The sequence below is a fragment of the Arachis ipaensis genome, chromosome B9, assembly GCF_059453495.1.
Source record: "Arachis ipaensis isolate K30076 ecotype BB chromosome B9, ASM5945349v1, whole genome shotgun sequence".
Classification (NCBI taxonomy): Eukaryota; Viridiplantae; Streptophyta; class Magnoliopsida; order Fabales; family Fabaceae; genus Arachis; species Arachis ipaensis.
Genome location: NC_142444.1, coordinates 16,556,403 through 16,566,141, shown reverse-complemented (window position 1 = coordinate 16,566,141; position 9,739 = coordinate 16,556,403).

Below are 9,739 nucleotides of genomic sequence, written 5' to 3'. Positions count from 1 at the left end.
ACCGACCCATGTCCTCTAGCCTGGCGACGTAGGGTAGCCAACGAATGTGAAGACGTGTACCAAACTTATTCCCGAATAGCTGCGTCGATAAGAGCATCATGATATACGCCTAGGCATACCTCCTAACCGTCTCATCGTCTCTACCCTACGGAAGCTCACTAAATGTCTCCTGCATCCAAGTGCACTTCACCGTGAACTTATCGATGTAGTTCGTAGGAGGAAAAACACCCAACAGCTCCTCGAACCATGCCCACGCTGGGCGGCCACCATCAATATGTCGCTCAAAGTCCGTGAGGTATCCGCTAACATACTAACCGTCGATCAGGAGCCCTAACTGGTACACTGCATCTTCCAACGTGATCGTGCACTCCTCAACTGACATGTAAAAAGTATGCGTCTCTGGACGCCATCTCTCCATGGATCGGACACGCTCACTAATGGCTCATCCAATCTAAACTAAGTCTCATTCAGCCTTGCAAGATGGTATAAATCAGTCATCTACAAGTACGGCACGATCCTGTCATCTAATGGTATACCTGTTGCCTTCTCATGTTGGTGATATATCGATAGATTGGACAACGATAGAAAACTGTTTATCACAACTGTAACAAAACAATGTTCGATTAATAAAATTCTAAAAATGCTAAACACTGCACGCCCTAATTTTAAAAAAATCATTTACAATAACCATAAACAAAATTGTTCATAGAAACCAATACAAAACGCTAAATAATGCATGACCCAATTCAATTAAAAAGAAACTTAACCCAAATATATAATCTCACACGTTCAAACAAAGGTAGAAAATGCTAAAACTAATGGGTTTAAGTAGGTGACTACTCTAAAAAAATTTATCTTTATTGTATAAAAAAATCTCGCAATACTCAATCAGCATCATGCCTGCCACAATTATGTCATATTAAACCCTAATCCTAAACTAAATCTCGCCGAATATAAAACTAATAACTTAACAAATCTAACATAGCCTACAATCCTAACTAACATTTTTAGATACCATTTCAAGTTGTCAAAATCTAACCAACTAATACCTTACTACTTTTAACCAGTGATTATATTAAAAAAAATTAATTTTTTAATTACTAACTAAGGACTATAAACAACTACTACAAGAACCATGTTAACATTACTATGATGAATAATTTATGTTCAAAACAAAAATTTTTGTTCACTAACCTCTTCATGGACGGCACCAGCAATATGCGCGACTCCATTTAACTGATAGAGATGATTCGGATCTCCTCCATTCGTTCATATTTGAATTTTCTGGGGTTTCTTTCCAAGATTTTGGATTCGGGTTGTGTGTGGTGGCCGCTATGATGCACGGACACTAACACGGATACGACACATCACGGGACACGCATACATATAAAATCTTATAAGACATGGGGACACGCATACATATAAAATATAAAGTATTTTTTAGATAAATCGTAATGATATTTTGATATTTTATTGATATTAAAATATAAATTAATGTTTTAATTATTTTTAATGTCTTATTTTAATTATATCAAGTATTTAAAATATTTTTTGTTTTAATAAATAATAATATATACTATATCTAAATTTATTTCAAGAATATATGTTAAGAATAAGACTGAACATGTTGACACGTTATGGTATTTAAATGTGTCCAAGCGTACGTCCAGAAAAGAATTTTTTACTTTTTATTAAGACACGGTTGGATACAGCAGACACACGTGTCGGTCGAGTGTCGGTGAGTGTTGTATCTGAAATATGTCTGACACGCAGACACGACAACTCAGCGAAGTGTCCTTGCTTCATACCACGCTCGGTGGCTGGAAAGGGTGGTGTTTAATTCGAATTCTATATTTATAGGTACAATAACACTAAATTAACCCCATTTGATTCGATTTAGTATAGACAAGCAATGGTAGTAAATCGAAGCTATTAAGTTCGATTTAGCAATGCCACTGATTCGAAACTACTTGTTTCGATTTAGTACCAGCGAAATTCAAATCTATACAAACCCATTGTAAAATCAGCCTCAATCAATTTGATTTAGTAAGGAGGAAGCTAAATTGTGTCTACTTTATTTGATTTAGTAGTAGATTTTTAATTCAAGTAATTTGAATCCAATAGATTCAATTTACTATTAAGAACCATAATTCGAATTTGATGAATTCGATTTATATAGAAATATTCAACGAGACATTCATGTAACGTTTTTACATTTGGAAATTTAAGTAATATTGGGGTTAGTTTGGTTTAGGAAGATAAATTACCCTTATTTTTTAATTAAATTTAATTAAATATTTTTTATATTTGTTTAACTAAAACTTTTATGATTAATTTTTAGATTATTAAATTAATTAAATTTAATTAATAAAATAATTTAATCATCTAATATATAATGTTAAGAAGATTATAAAAATCAATCTAAAAAATTTAAAATTATTTTATTTAATATTTATTAATTATTTTTAAAATAATTATATAATTTTAAATATAATAAATATATAATTATAAATATTATATATATAAAATTATAAATATGATATTATATAAAATAATTTAGTATTATCCAGGTCACTCTAAAAACCCAAATTTGACTTTAAAAACATTCTCCCCTTTCTCCCACCACTCTCTAAAACCCCTCGTTACGAGCATTTGCTCTCTTCCTCTCCATCTCTGGTCTCTATTTCTTCTACTCTTCTCTCTCCGCCTCTTGATGTTAGTGACACCCCATCCTCCCTTTCTCTTTTTCTCATGTAGCCTCTATTCACGAATTGGCAATGCTGCCTCATAGCTCTCTCACATGACAGTTTTATGAAAGGTTGATGGCGGTGATATCTTCTTTTAGTGTAATTGTCATGGAAGTTCGTCTTTGCTACTAGTTTTAATTGGTAGTATTGCCATCCAGCTGCTTGTTGGTACGTGATAGAGGGCGAAAGTGTGAGGTTGGAGAGAGAAAAACAGAAAGAATAGCTTGTGTATGTGTGAGTACAATGAAATTATAAATTGATTATTCGTCATCTTTTAAATTAGTTGCTATATTTAGTTCGTACTATATATGATGATACAAAAGAAGTAACTAACCAATTTAACTTTTTTTTAAAGGAATTTAACTTATTCTAGTGTAACTAATTTTTATTATTTGGTGATGAAAATATTAGACCCATAGTTGCAGCAGTAAAAAAATATTATTATTCTTTTAATAGTTATATTATTTTTTAAAAAACACAGATAAAAAATGGCAATTGTTCATTTAAAAATAAAAATAATTAAAAAGATGAAGACTCCTTTTTAATTTTAACCTTCCATACTTGAAGTGGGGAAGCCAGAAGCACCTGAGGTGCATAAACTCCACCCTGGAGAAGTAGATGACTAACTTGTACCTACTATTACAAAGGAAAAGATGCCGTCAATGGAAGCTCTGTAAGGCAAAGGATGCAGAGGTTTCACCAGTGCGATTTGGTGCAGCGTGGTACCCCCGAGAGTGGAGCTATTTGGGTGGTTTGTGCTAGTGGATAGAGTTAATACCAAGGAGCGGTTGAGCAGATTGGGTGTTATTCCTATTATTGACAATGTTTGTGTCCTGTGTAAAAAGGAGATGGAGACTGTACAGCACTTATTTCTCCTATGTGAGGTTACATGGCAGGTGTGGTGCATGTTAGAGAATCATTAGCATCAATTTACATCAATTAGTATCGTCTATATTTATATAGTATATCTGTATATTAATTATAGGATTCTATGCCTTTATTACTCTGATTCATTTAGCACCTATAAATACCTCTTGTATATTGTACCTTTTCACACAATTGAATAATACACTTTTCAGATTACTCTGTCAGTCTCTTGTTTCTAACATGGTATCAGAGCCATGGTATCCTCCTTGAAGAGGATAGGTTGTTTTCCTTGAGGTGAAATCACCGTAGTTTTTTGCATTTTTTTTTCTATGTCATTCATCTTTCTATTTTGTCACTCCTTTGAAACTTTTTCACCTCATCGACTAGCCTATTTTCTCTGTCCTCTATTTTTTTCGAGTTGAATGATCAAACACCATTGTCATCCGCTGCTTACCTATTCTCATGAAGAAATCATATAGTTTTCGCTCTCTTTCGGCAGTTCCGTCTGCGTTCTCTCGTGGCAGTTCCGTCTGTGTTCTCCTGTGGCAGTTCTGTCTGCGTTCTCCCGTGGCAGTTTTGTCTGCGTTTTCCCGTGGCAGTTCCGTCTGCGTTCTCCCGTGGCAGTTCCGTCTGCGTGTTTCCTTGTGGCAGTTCCGTATGCGTTTCTTTCTGGCAGTTCCATCTGCGCTTCCTTCAGATAGCGGCAGTTCCGTCTGCGCTTCCTTCAGACAAGCGGCAGTTCCGTCTGCGCTTCCTTCAGACAAGTAGCAGTTCCGTCTGTGCTTCTTTCATATAGCGGTAGTTCCGTCTGCGCTTCCTTCAGACTAACGGCAGTTCCATCTGCGCTTCTTTCTGGCAGTTCCGTCTGCACCCGTTTTATCAATTTATGCAGTTTTTTTTTTCTATTTATTTCATTGTTTTAAATATGTTTCAAACTCAAGTTATCACTTGAGTTTGAGGGGGGATGTTAGAGAATCATTAGCATCAATTTACATCAATTAGTATCGTCTATATTTATATAGTATATCTGTATATTAATTATAGGATTCTATGCCTTTATTACTCTGATTCATTTAGCACCTATAAATACCTCTTGTATATTGTACCTTTTCACACAATTGAATAATACACTTTTCAGATTACTCTGTCAGTCTCTTGTTTCTAACAGTGCACATGGTTGAGGTATTTTCGTACAGATTAGGTTGTTCCTGGTACCATAAAAGGGCTGTTTGAAAGTTGGACAAGATTTCACACTGGAAAACAAGAGCAAAGGAAGTGGCTGACGGGGTTCTTTGCAGTGATCTGGAACATCTGGAGGGAACGGAACGATAGAATTTTCAACAATAAAGAAGCAGGTGTTGAGGAAATACAAAGCAGGACAGCTGTGAGCTACCAAGAATGGACGTCCAGTGATCCTAGTGGGTGTTGAGGGCAGATACATGGGAGTCAAGGAAATAGCTATCTCTCCTGTAGGCAGTTTTCTTTGTGTTTAGCTTTCTTTTATTTGTTGCTACTTATGCTCCACTTTATTGTGTTGAGCTTTCTTTGTTTCAAAAAAAAAAAGGCAAAGGATGCAGCCCAAATTAGAGCGTTAGTTTTTTTTCCTTGAAATGGATATTGGATTGAGTTGGTTAAAGAAAAAAAAAGTATCCGTTGGAAAAGTAACCCATCAAGTAATAAAAATCATTCTTTTTATAAATTTAGACAGAAAAAAGAATTTACTGAAATTTTATGACTGTAATCTATCGACTTTGGATAGCATAAGATATCTCATAAGAAACATATTTTTTTTGAACATGCAAAGAAATAAAGTAAACACTATCCTATATTCGAGCGGATAATTTATTGAAGACCAACACACAAAACTCAGACCAAATAATATGATAGAGTTACTATTGGCACTATATCTAACTATCTAATTCGCAGCTCTATTTGCTTCTCAGGACACTTAATCAATTCAACGTGAACAAGTCAAGAACGAGATGAAAGCTCCTGAATCACTAAATGTCTAAATTTGTTACTTCAGATGAATTTCCACTTTGTAAGATCATGCATGATGGGTAGAATGTTAAGATAATCCGTTTCACATATAATTGAGGAATGCTAGAGGGCCAGCAACTTTTGTGATTTGTAGCCATCAAATAGCCATCAATGATGGTTTTAATGGTGTGAGATTAGTGTGAGATTTCATCCAATGACTCACTTTTCTTTGCTGGTTATATGCTGGCCAGAATTTAACAAAGTTGCTGGCCCCCTAGACGTTTTCCATATAATATATATCCTTCAAATCGCAATCCCAAGTTAAAACCAATCATCTCCAAGTAGCAAATAACTCACATCTAATGATAGATCAAGGAAAATTCTTCCAGAGCAGCACGAGATTCAACCTCTCTTAGAATCTCTAATAATACACTTGAACTCCGTTATATTTGAATCCAGATACAAGCTTGCATCACAATTAACTTTAAAACTATTGCTTATTGATGGTTTTCAGCATAGGTGATTTTGAAAAGCCTTAAAGCATAGTTTCGATTCCTGTAACTCTAAAAGCTCTTGGCGATAATTCTGGTCAAAACAATAATCTTGTGATTACTTTTAATATTTTATTCTTTCTTCCGTATTTTATTTTTAAAATAATGTAGTAAGTTGGTATATTTATCTTTTTGTTTTTAATTCTGTCCTTACTATTAGCTGCTATCATTCAATTAAAAATTAATAATTTATTTTAAATTAGCATATTCTAAGTAACAATAAAAGAGGAAAAATAGTGTTATATAACGTTATTACTGTATGGACTTTTTAAAAAAGTAATATGCAAATCTCTAAGTGTTGATACATTCTAAGAAATGGAAATTATATATATGAACTCAAATCAATATCATATTTCATGTTTTTCTTACTTGTTTAACTCATGGTTTTTTCTTAATTCTTCGCTCAATAATCATTTTAGCCTTTTTCTATTACTGAAAGAGATAAACTTAAAAAATAAAATAACTCTATAAAAATTAAGACATTAGTGCGTAGTGTTAACTAACTTAAAAAAGAAAGTAGGTGGGGCTATAGGCCTATATACCCGGACCGTTTTAGGTCCCATTCAGCAAAATAATTGGTCTATAGTCCTGAAGTCTATCAGCACGCAAGAGGACCGAAGCCTCTTTCTTTTTTTCGCTAGCATATTCGGTCTTAATGAAAAAGAGAAAAGAGGAGGAAAGTAAAAAGGCAATCAGACTGACTTACAGGCCAACTGCTTCAAAGCCTAGCTGTGGCGTCTCTTACCAGTTTGTTGTAGTTGAGGGTCTTTAGGCACTTTACTGTCAGGAGAAGATTGATGCAGGGTTGGTGGCCCTTGCCTTTCTTACTAGAAAAGAATCACATCTTAAGACATTCTTTTTTAGTTAAAGAGAATAAAGAATATTTTTGTTCAAGCATAAAGTGGGAAAAGAAAAAGCTTTTAAGAGAAAGAATATTGCTCATGAACTAATATCTCTTTTCTTGACTTCAATTTTAAGGTGAATTCTCTTAGGTAGAAAAGGTTGTTGTTTCTACACGTGTAAAAAATTGTTGACAATGTGAGATGAGGATAAGTGTCCATTAAAAAATAAATTCTGCACTATATTACAGGTTGGACACAAAGCATGTTCGATGAAGTTTCTGTTGCGGTGATAGTTAATGATAGTATGATTAATTAAGGTTTTTTTTGTAAGAGACTTCAATGTGGGTTTGGAAAAAAATTTATGTTTGTAGTGAGTTTATTGTTTAATGTTGACATTATTTTGAGGCATAAACTATTCACTCTAAATGAATTTCAATGAAAATGTCTAACATGGGTTTATCTTATGTCCAAAAAAATATTATGTATATTGTTATGATAATCATATTTGTAGTTAATTAATAATTTATATTTGTATTTAATTAATCATTTATATTATTAATAATTATATTTGTAGTTAATTAATAATTTATATTTGTAGTTAATTAATAATTTTTATTATGTATATCTTTCTTCCTTTCATAATGAATATTATATTTGTAGTTAATTAATAATTTATATTAATTATTTAAATTATAATTAATTATATTAAATTGTTATTAAATATTATGTATATTGTTATGCTAAATTATAATTAGTTAAATTTGTTTAGGTAAAAAAATAAATTTAATTTTTACACATTTAAAAATAACTTTTGGTTAGGTTATTTATTTTTATCTATAAAATTTAAAAATGCTAACCACATTATAAAATTAGTCGTTACAAATTTAAAAATGCTAATTATTTTATAACTTTTTTAATATTAATATTTTTTAATAGTAAATTATTTTGAATTCTTATATTTGAATAATATTATTGTAAAAGAAATAGTAACTAAAATAATCTTAATTATTTTAAGTACTTAATGTAGTGGGATCATCGCAGGGATTAAAGTTAGTTCCTCCTAATGGAGAAGAGAGATGCTTTGAGTTCCTATTTATTGTTCATGATGCAAAAACTAATGTGGAGTTACTTTTTATAACAGGTGGACCATAAATAGGGACTGAGATGAGTTCCGTACTGGAGATGGTCTCTCTCTCTCTCTCTCTCTCTCTCTCTCTCTCTCTCTCTCTCTCTCTCTCTCTATATATATATATATATATATATATATATATATATATAACTCCCTCTTGTTGCTGCTGGCTTTCTATGTTATATCTCCATAGTCTTTCTGACTCCCCCTGTCTCCCATCTCTGCTCCTGTCTCTCTCGCTTCCCCCGTATCGCTCTATCTATCGCTCTATCTCCCAACACAGGCTGTTTGGTTATCTAACGCCATTATTGAGAAAGTTGCTAGAAGGAACATAACGAGAGCATCATGCCGAGAAAAAAAAATAAAAATTTTGAATCAAACTAAGTCACAGTATGAAGTGGCTAGAAGGAACGTAATGAGAGACAATAATTACTCAACAATTAAATTTAACGGGTATATTCTCAGGTCATTTTTCAATACCCAAGACGTTGATTTACAATCATTTCATTGAGACATTCCACTTTTTAGTATCTAAATAAAAAAACATAACAAATGGGAGGGTTGCCAATATAGTTAACCATGTTATACAAATGATAATTAGATCATTCTTATATTCTACAGTCTATATGCATGCATGTTGGATTAACTAATTTACTCATGCTCACAACATTCTAGTGTTAATAGGATGACGATGCGGTTGGGATGGAAGTCATACGACCTATAATTTGTTAGCACAAAAAATTTATGCCTCTTGTTGCTATGTTTCATCAACCACAGTGACATTTTCGGTCCTCAATCCAATAACATCTCACCCATAGAGTTAATGAGCCTCAAGGCCGTTGATTCTCAGTCCACCCTACGTAAAAAACACACTCCTACGGCATATCAAGAAGGAACTATTCAACCTAATTGAAATAAAAAATAGTACAACATAACACTAATTCACAACAGTAAACAGTTAATTCCCCTATCGTTCAAGTACAGATACATACAAAGTGTCATCTTAAAACATCTGACTTCCCCTTACACATACGGTATTCATGCAAAGTGACTATATACTATTCCTAGACAACACATTTTTAAAAATATACTCGACAAAATGCTAGCTGAGGTTGTGGAGCAGTTCCATGACCTGCACAGAGACAAAACTAAACTAATCCAATTTTTGCACCGCACCTTAATTAATGATTGACAAAACATGCCGAACACACGATAGTACAGTTTGGAAGTCGTGATTACCTCCCTAGTTATGTCGGCAGGGTCCAGTAGATGTTCTGACCTCACATTCCCGGTTTGCGTCGTTCCTATCACATCTTTGCCAAGACCAAGCGGGCGATACGGAAATACAAAAAAATTGGGATAAGACATTTTAGCAAAATAAGAAATACAAAAAAAATGCTTGACAAATACATATTATTTTTTTTCTGGGAGTGTCAGATGTCATTTTTTTTCCCTTTTTCCTTTAAAAGAAATCATTTTACCATTTGGTTGTGAAAAGAATTAACATCTTTCTTACACTGACTACAGTTGTCTTGAATGCGATTGTAGAACTACTTTTTCAACATGCTTTTAGGATACACAAGCTGCTGCCCATGCTCAGGTGGAAGCAGTCAAAGAAACGAA